This window comes from Rutidosis leptorrhynchoides, chromosome 5 (assembly GCF_046630445.1).
Source record: "Rutidosis leptorrhynchoides isolate AG116_Rl617_1_P2 chromosome 5, CSIRO_AGI_Rlap_v1, whole genome shotgun sequence".
In the NCBI taxonomy this organism is placed as follows: Eukaryota; Viridiplantae; Streptophyta; class Magnoliopsida; order Asterales; family Asteraceae; genus Rutidosis; species Rutidosis leptorrhynchoides.
This window is the reverse complement of record NC_092337.1, coordinates 377,631,810-377,640,352: the sequence shown is the minus strand read 5'-3', so window position 1 is coordinate 377,640,352 and position 8,543 is coordinate 377,631,810.

Below are 8,543 nucleotides of genomic sequence, written 5' to 3'. Positions count from 1 at the left end.
CACGATTGACGGTTCCAAACAAGATCCAATTATACCACTAATAATTGTCAAAATATATAAATTCACAAGAGGAGTTAACGGTATACATTTCTTGAAGAACTGAGTTGTTGGAGAGAAACTCACGATCAAAATTATGACCGTCTCTTTGGATAGTTCACATTATACTTCAAACGAACGTCAATGGATGCTAGTCCAAACCCAAGTAACAATTAATCAACCTTTGATTAATATAATGAAACAATAATAATACTCCGTATATGTTTCGACTTCTTTTCTTGTAGTTTAAAACGGAAAAATAAGAATATGTTATGTGCCTTATTTTTCGTACGCAATAACAAATAACATGTATTGATTTGAGAGCTTGTTTTCTTTTGTCTGTTTTCTGAATTTGTTCTTGGGACTTCACCCCCAAAAACCATTGTACAGAGCATATATAATATACTTGCAACTTATTAGTTGTGGTGTAGTTGGTTGTAGTCTAGTTAGTCACCAAAACCAAAAACCAATATGTATAATAGGAGTATTATGTTAATCGAATTTGGAGTCGGTAACGAAATGATTCTATTTTCCAAATTAATATGGAGCAAGTAAACCTACTCCAAAATAAGAAACCGTGTACACATATGTTTCCAAATCTAATTCACCATCTACTTGTCTTTTGTATTTAGCCCAAAATTAGTTTTTCAATCAATTAACTAATATTGATTAATTAATATCTCAATTAATTAATTAAAATAACTAAATTAATTGTTTCACAATTAGATATTTTAACTTGTCCCGTTACTTGAGTAATATATATACATCATATATATATTTAATTTGACGTCTAAGTGTATATGTGTGTGACCCCGAAGGCTCAAATAAATTTAGCCATATAGTTTTATGGTGTACCTTGCACATTAATCCTACAGACTCCCACTTGTGCATGACACAACATCAAGTAACTATACAAACAATAGATACCGTCTAGCAACAGACCATTGTCCCTAAATTCACGTGAGGGTATTTTCTCAGAACTGCATATAGTAAGTGTTAAATGTCATTCGTCCTTTTGTTTCAGATACTTTAGTTAAATTTGAGATATGGATCATCAGTCATTCTCATTTGTTTAACAATTTTATTTCTCGATCTTAGAATTGAATTAGATCACCAAATTAATTAAGTATCATCTTAATTACATCTGGGTGCGGACACACAAATATCTTATTCATTCATCGAGGAGCTCAAAAGTATCTAACTCCAAATATTTTGGAGGAACAAATCCTATATTGCATACACGTGTCTCTCACGAGCTTTACATTATACCCAATAATGGCCTTTATACAGCCTTATTCAGGACAACGTTTAACCATATCAAAGTACAATATTCCACACATCGAAACCGGCGTGCATCTCAAGTCTAAGGACATAAAGACATAATTACTAAAAGATTCACTACTGACAACGATCCATGTAGTGATATCTCGGTTGGGTCATTCCAATATCCATCATCAATGAATACATATGAATTTGGTCTCTACAAGTTAACTATTTATCATCAATAAATATAACCAACATTCATATTAATCTTAATTCATGTTATTCCCATAACATGATTGATTATGGAGATTTTGAATAATCAACAATTACTCATAGATTAAACATGCTAATATAGAACCCAGTGTTATAAATGAAAATGATCATACCATCAATATATCAATTCATTATGATAAAACTGTTTAATGTTCCAAAAAATATCCAAATACTAAATTACAAATGAAAAGTATCAGTAGCATAACGAAGTCCAATATTACTAGCATGTTCATCATGCTTGTTGTGCATCACGGGCTTCGTGAACGGGTCAACCACAATATCATTTGTATAAACCTTAAGAATACTCATCTCATTCTTCTTTACGACTTCATAAATGTAGTCAAGCTTCTGAAGAATGTGTCGGATTTATTTATGTAAATGTGGTTCTTTCGCTTGTATGATAACATTCGAACTATCACAATACATTATCTTAGAAGATTTAATGTTGGTTGCTACTCCGGTTCACCAACAAACTTTCTAATCTTGACAACTTCCTGAGCAGCTTCTCAAGCATCATTGTATTCTGTTTTTGTTGTAGATTGTTCAACCGTGCTCGGCTTTGAACTCTTCCAATCATTTGCCTCATCCATCATGACAAAAACACAACTTGACTGGGATCGAGCATCATCTCGATCAGTTTGAAAATTAGCATCTGTATAACATCTAATACTCAACTCTTCTTCCAAACCACCGTAAACCAAGAACATATCTTTAGTTCTACACAAATACTTAAGAATGCTCTTAACAACAATCCAATGTTCTTCACCTGGATTCTGTTGATAACGACTCGTCAAACTCAAGGCTAACGAGACATCAAGTCTAGTACATAACATGGCATATATAATGGATCCTATAGCCAAAGCATACAGAACACATTTCGTTCGTCTTATCTCATCAGGTGTGATAGGACTTTGAGACTTGCTCAGTGTTATGCCCTTTTGTAAGGGCAATGCTCTGCGCTTGGAGTTTTGCATGTTAAATCTTCGTAAGTTTTTGTCAATGTATGTACTTTGACTCAAACCAATAAGCCTTTTGGATCTATTTCTATAGATCTTGATTCCAAGAATATACTTAGCTTCTCCAAGATCTTTCAAGGAAAAACATTTTCCAAGTCAAGATTTGACATCTTGCAAAGTTGGAATGTCATTTCTAATAAGTAGTATGTCATCAACATACAAGATCAAGAAGACAACTTTGCTCCCACTAGCTCTAATGTAAACACAGGGCTCATCTTGGTTTTGAGAAAAACCAAACTCTTGGATTTTCTGATCAAACTTAAGATTCCAGCTCCTGGATGCTTGCTTTAATCCATAAATGGATTTTAGAAGCTTGCATACTTTATTAGGATGCTTAGGATTTACAAACCCTTCCGGCTGAACCATATATACGTCCTCGCTTAGGTCGCCATTTAGGAAAGCGGTTTTGACATCCATTTGCCATATTTCATAATCATGAAAAGCAGCTATGGCAATAAGTATCCTAATTGATTTAATGCTCGCGACTGGTGAAAAAGTTTCCTCATAATCAATTCCTTGAGTTTGAGTATAACCTTTTGCCACCAATCGAGCCTTAAAGGTGTTTACATTACCATCCAAGTCAGCCTTTTTCTTGAAGACCCATTTACACCCCACTGGTTTACAGTTGGGTGGAAGATCAATCAAGTCCCATACTTGATTATCTTTCATGGACTGCATCTCTGCATTCATAATATCTCGCCATTTGTCAGATTCTGGATCTAATATGGCCTCACGGTAGCTAGAGGGTTCATCATAATCCCCTAGATGAGGTTCATCTGAATTAATCAGAAGATTTAACTTCTCAGGTCGATGAGGAGTTCTACCAGATCTAAGAATTATAGGTGCAACACATTCTGGCTCATCAACAATGTGCTCAGCTTCAACGTGTGGATGACTAGTGCCTTCAGAAGGTATGTTAACTTGTGATTCTTGAATTTCTTCAAGATCTACTTTACTCCCACTAACTTCTTGTAAGAGGAGATCTCTTTCCAAGAATTCAGCAAACCGAGCAATAAACACTTTGTTTTCAGCTTGGTAGTAAAAGTAGTAACCCATTGCTTCCTTTAGGTATCCCACAAAGTGACATTTGATACTTCTGGGTTCTTATTTGTTTGAAGTGTCATGCTTCACATACGGTTCACAATCCCAAACTTTCAAATAAGACAACTTGGGACTCTTCCCATGCCATAGCTCATATGGTGTCTTTTCTACCTTCTTGGTTGGAACCATATTGAGTATGCCTGCAGCAGACTCTAATGTGTATCCCAAAAAGACTATGGTAGAGTAGTCAGACTCATCATTGATCGAACCGTATCAAGTAAAGTTCGATTCCTCCTCTCACATACACTATTGTGTTGTTGTGTTTAAGGTGGAGTGGATTGTGAGACGATCCCACAATTCAGGCGGTCCAAAAACTCTTGACTCATACACTCACTTCCTCCATCAGAGTGAAGTGCTTTAATGGTCTTTCCAAGCTGATTATCTACTTCATTTTGGAATACTTTTGAACGTTTCAAAAACTACATGTTTATGTTTCATCAAGTAAACATAACCGTAACCATCGGTTGATGTAACGAAGTAATATTCACCATTTCTAGACATTGTTCTAAAAGGGCCTCATACATCAATATGAATAAGTCCTAAAAGATCTTTAGCTTTTTCACCTAAATCGAAGAAATGAGCCTTTGTCATCTTTCCATATAAGCATAACTCGCATACATCAAATGACTCATAGCCAACTGATTCTAAAATCCACAAGATTGGAGTTTTTGAAATGCGTTGTTTGTTTATATGACCAAGATGACAATGTCATAGATATGTTTTATTCAAGTCTTACTTGTTTCATTTTGGCGGTATAGGTATACACAAAATTTTCATTTGAAATTAGACTATGCATTTGAATTTAAAAAATACCATCACATTGATAGGCATTAAGATAATAAGTATTATCCTTAGAAATTAAAATACCAAAGTGTGTAAATGCAAGTTCAAAACCAGCATCTTTCAAACTATGTTGCACCCAATAATAGGGGCTTCATTGCATTGTTCCAGCAAAATTACAAAACCACTTAGAAGAGTAAGCTTATAGGTACCAATAGCTTCAACAGAAGCTCGATCCCCATTGCCAACTAACAAACTCAGTGTGTCTTTCTTCAGTTTAATACTTCTTCTCATTCCTTTCATATTGTTACAGATGTGAGGGCCACAATCGGTAACAAAAATCCAGGAATCACTAAAAAAAAGTATATAACTGTATATATAGAATATACCTAATTTGCTAGTCTCACCAGTTTTGCCATTTTCCAGCTTAGATTGGAAGATAGGATAATTCCTTCTCCAATGGTCAACTTTTCCACAATGGAAATATTCATTGTCTTTGAATAGGTTTTCCTTCTTGGAAGGTGATAATGCTAAAAAAGAACATATATTTCATAGCATTATTCCTCAAGAAAGACAAGCTTTTAGTTGCAATTGTTCTATTTACAAGTGATATTCGTTTAAATAATAAAAGGTGAAGACAAAAGACAGATTCGACGAATTGAAGACGCAAACGACCAAAAAGCTCAAAAGTACAAAAGACAATCAAAGAGGTTCCAATTATTGATAAGAAACGTCTCGAAATTACAAGAGTACAAGATTCAAAACGCAAAGTACAAGATATTAAATTGTACGCAAGGACATTCGAAAATCCGGAACCGGGACCAGAGTCAACTCTCAACGCTCGACGCAACGGACTAAAAATTACAAGTTAACTATGTATATAAATATAATATAATATATAATTAATTATATAAATTATATATATATTATATTTATATAATAAACCGTCGGTAAACAAAGAGCCAAAATGGAGTGAGCTGTATTTACAAACTCCGCGACTCGCGGAGTTTGAAGGCAAAAAGGGCCGCGAGTCGCGGAGCCCCAAATTCTGAAACTCCCTATAAAAGCAAACGAATTCTGATCGCAAAAACCAACATATATATCCATCCTCTCTATATCTATACGTAAATATTTATATTTATATTTTAATTTTAATTTTAATTTTAATTTCAATCCTAATAATAAGGGTATGTTAGCGAATATTGTAAGGGTGTAAGTCGAAATTCTGTCCGTGTAACGCTACGCTATTTTTAATCATTGTAAGTTATGTTCAACCTTTTTAATTTAATGTCTCGTAGCTAAGTTATTATTATGCTTATTTAATCCGAAGTAATCATGATGTTGGACTAATTACTAAAATTGGGTAATTGGGCTTTGTACCATAATTGGGGTTTGGACAAAAGAACGACACTTGTGGAAATTAGACTATGGGCTATTAATGGGCTTTATATTTGTTTAACTAAATGATAGTTTATTAATGTTAATATAAAGATTTACAATTGGGCGTCCCTATAAATTACCATATACACTCAATCGGACACGATGGGCGGGGTATTTATATGTACGAATAATCGTTCATTTAACCGGACACGGGAATGGATTAATAGCCACTAGAATAATTAAAACAGGGGTGAAATTATGTAAAAGGACACTTGGCATAATTGATAACAAAATATTAAAACCTTGGGTTACACTCAGTCGACATCCTGGTGTAATTATTAAACAAAGTATTAAAATCTTGTTATAGTTTAAGTCCCCAATTAGTTGGAATATTTAACTTCGGGTATAAGGATAATTTGACGAGGATACTCGCACTTTATATTTATGACTGATGGACTGTTATGGACAAAAAACCAGACGGACATATTAAATAATCTAGGACAAAGGACAATTAACCCATGGGCATAAAACTAAAATCAACACGTCAAACATCATGATTACGGAAGTTTAAATAAGCATAATTCTTTTATTTCATATTTAATTTCCTTTATTTTATATTTAATTGCACTTCTAATTATCGCATTTTTATTGTTATTGTATTTAATTGCACTTTTAATTATCGTACTTTTTAATTATCGCAAGTTTATTTTATCGCACTTTTATTATTCGCAATTTCATTATCGTTATTTACTTTACGCTTTAAATTAAGTCTTGTATTTATTTATTATTTTACATTTGGTTTTAACTGCGACTAAAGTTTTAAAATCGACAAACCGGTCATTAAACGGTAAAAACCCCCCTTTATAATAATAATATTACTTATATATATATTTGTATTTTTATAAAAGTAAACTAATATAGCGTTAAGCTTTGTTTAAAGATTTTCCCTGTGGAACTAACCAGACTTACTAAAAACTACACTACTGTACGATTAGGTACACTGCCTATAAGTGTTGTAGCAAGGTTTAAGTATATCCATTCTCTAAATAAATAAATATCTTGTGTAAAATTGTATCGTATTTAATAGTATTTCCTGCTAAAAATTAATAGTATTTTATACCCCTCCGCTACACCATCAAGTTATTTTTGGCGCCGCTGCCGGGGAATCTCTTAAAAGCCGGAAGCGCAACGCTAATAAAAAAAAAAGATTTTTAGTTTACTTTTATTAAAATTCATTTTTATAAAAATACGTTTTAAATATTCAAAAATATTAAAAGAAAAACAAAAATATAAATATTTTTAAGAGTTTGATAAATATTTAAGTTTTATAAAGTTTCTTTAGTTTGTAAAAATATAAGTTTTATTTAATTTATTTTATAAATATAAAACCGAAAAAAAAAATATATATAAATATATATAAATCTAGCTTTAAGATTTTTATTTATAAAATTATAAAGTAGTTCTATTTTTATTCTAGTTTTTAAAATATAAGTTTTTGTTATATAAAAATTTTAGATTATAAAACAGAAAATATAAAAAAAAAAAAACGTCAAATTTAAAACTGTACCAGAGTTGAATTTTGGAACCCCGCGACTCGCGGGGTTTGCTGCTTGGAATACCGCAACTCGCGGAGCCACTCTGACACCGACAGAAACCCTAATCTGCATTTAATTACGGGTAATTATTAATTATTATTATTATTAACCCTAATTAATTATTATTATTATAATTAGTTTTACTTTTTATTTAATTTATATTTTAGTTAAATTAGTTTAATTAAATTGTAAAATTAATAGTTTTATTAAATAAATAATATAAAAATAATATTTTTATAAAAATTGTACTTTTTACAACTTTTTGTATATTTTTATATTTTGTCCCTTTTTAATCGTTTTAGCGTAATATTTGTATTTTTAGCTCATATTTAGTTTTAAACTTAGTTTTTGCCATAGTTATTTTTACTTCTAGATTTTTAGGCTTTGCCGTAGAATTCCTTAAGTGCTTTTTCTTTAGACTAAGATTTAGGTACTTTAAAATTTTGCGACGCCTTTTTAAGTTTTAGTTTTTTTTAAGTTATTTCCATTTGGGATTTAGTTTTTCCTGTAAGCTTTAATATTTTTAGACGACTTTTACCTATGTATCAATTATCATTCTAATTAGTAATCTCAATTTGCGATTATAATTTTAAGTTAGTTGTAGTAATAAGGTTAGGTTAGTCAAGTATTTTTAAGTTTTATAAGTTTCTTTTATTTTTCCGTCACCTTTTATTTTTCAACCATTTTTCTTTTTCTACCTTTTTCGACGAGCTCTTTTCCTTTCTTATTTCTCGCTATTCTAGTTTTAGGACATAGATTTTTATTCTACTTCTTATCTAAATTTCTTAAAATTACGAAAATTTATTTTAAGTGGTTAAATTGATAGACATCAAAATTTTCTGGTTCGTAGTAATAGTTGGATTTGTATGTGGACCGGGTTATTGGAGCCAAACAGTCCTCAATTATATTGAGACCAAACGAATCATGCCCCTCTGCTGCATCTTTTGGCTATTCGAAACGTGGGCAAAATCAGAAAAGTCTATTGATTGGATAACTTATTATAATTTTTCTTTCCTTTTAAAAACTAATAGGATATTCAGTGAATGCACCGAGCAAGACGTTCACCACCTTTTGTACGTTCACCACCTGTAACTAGATC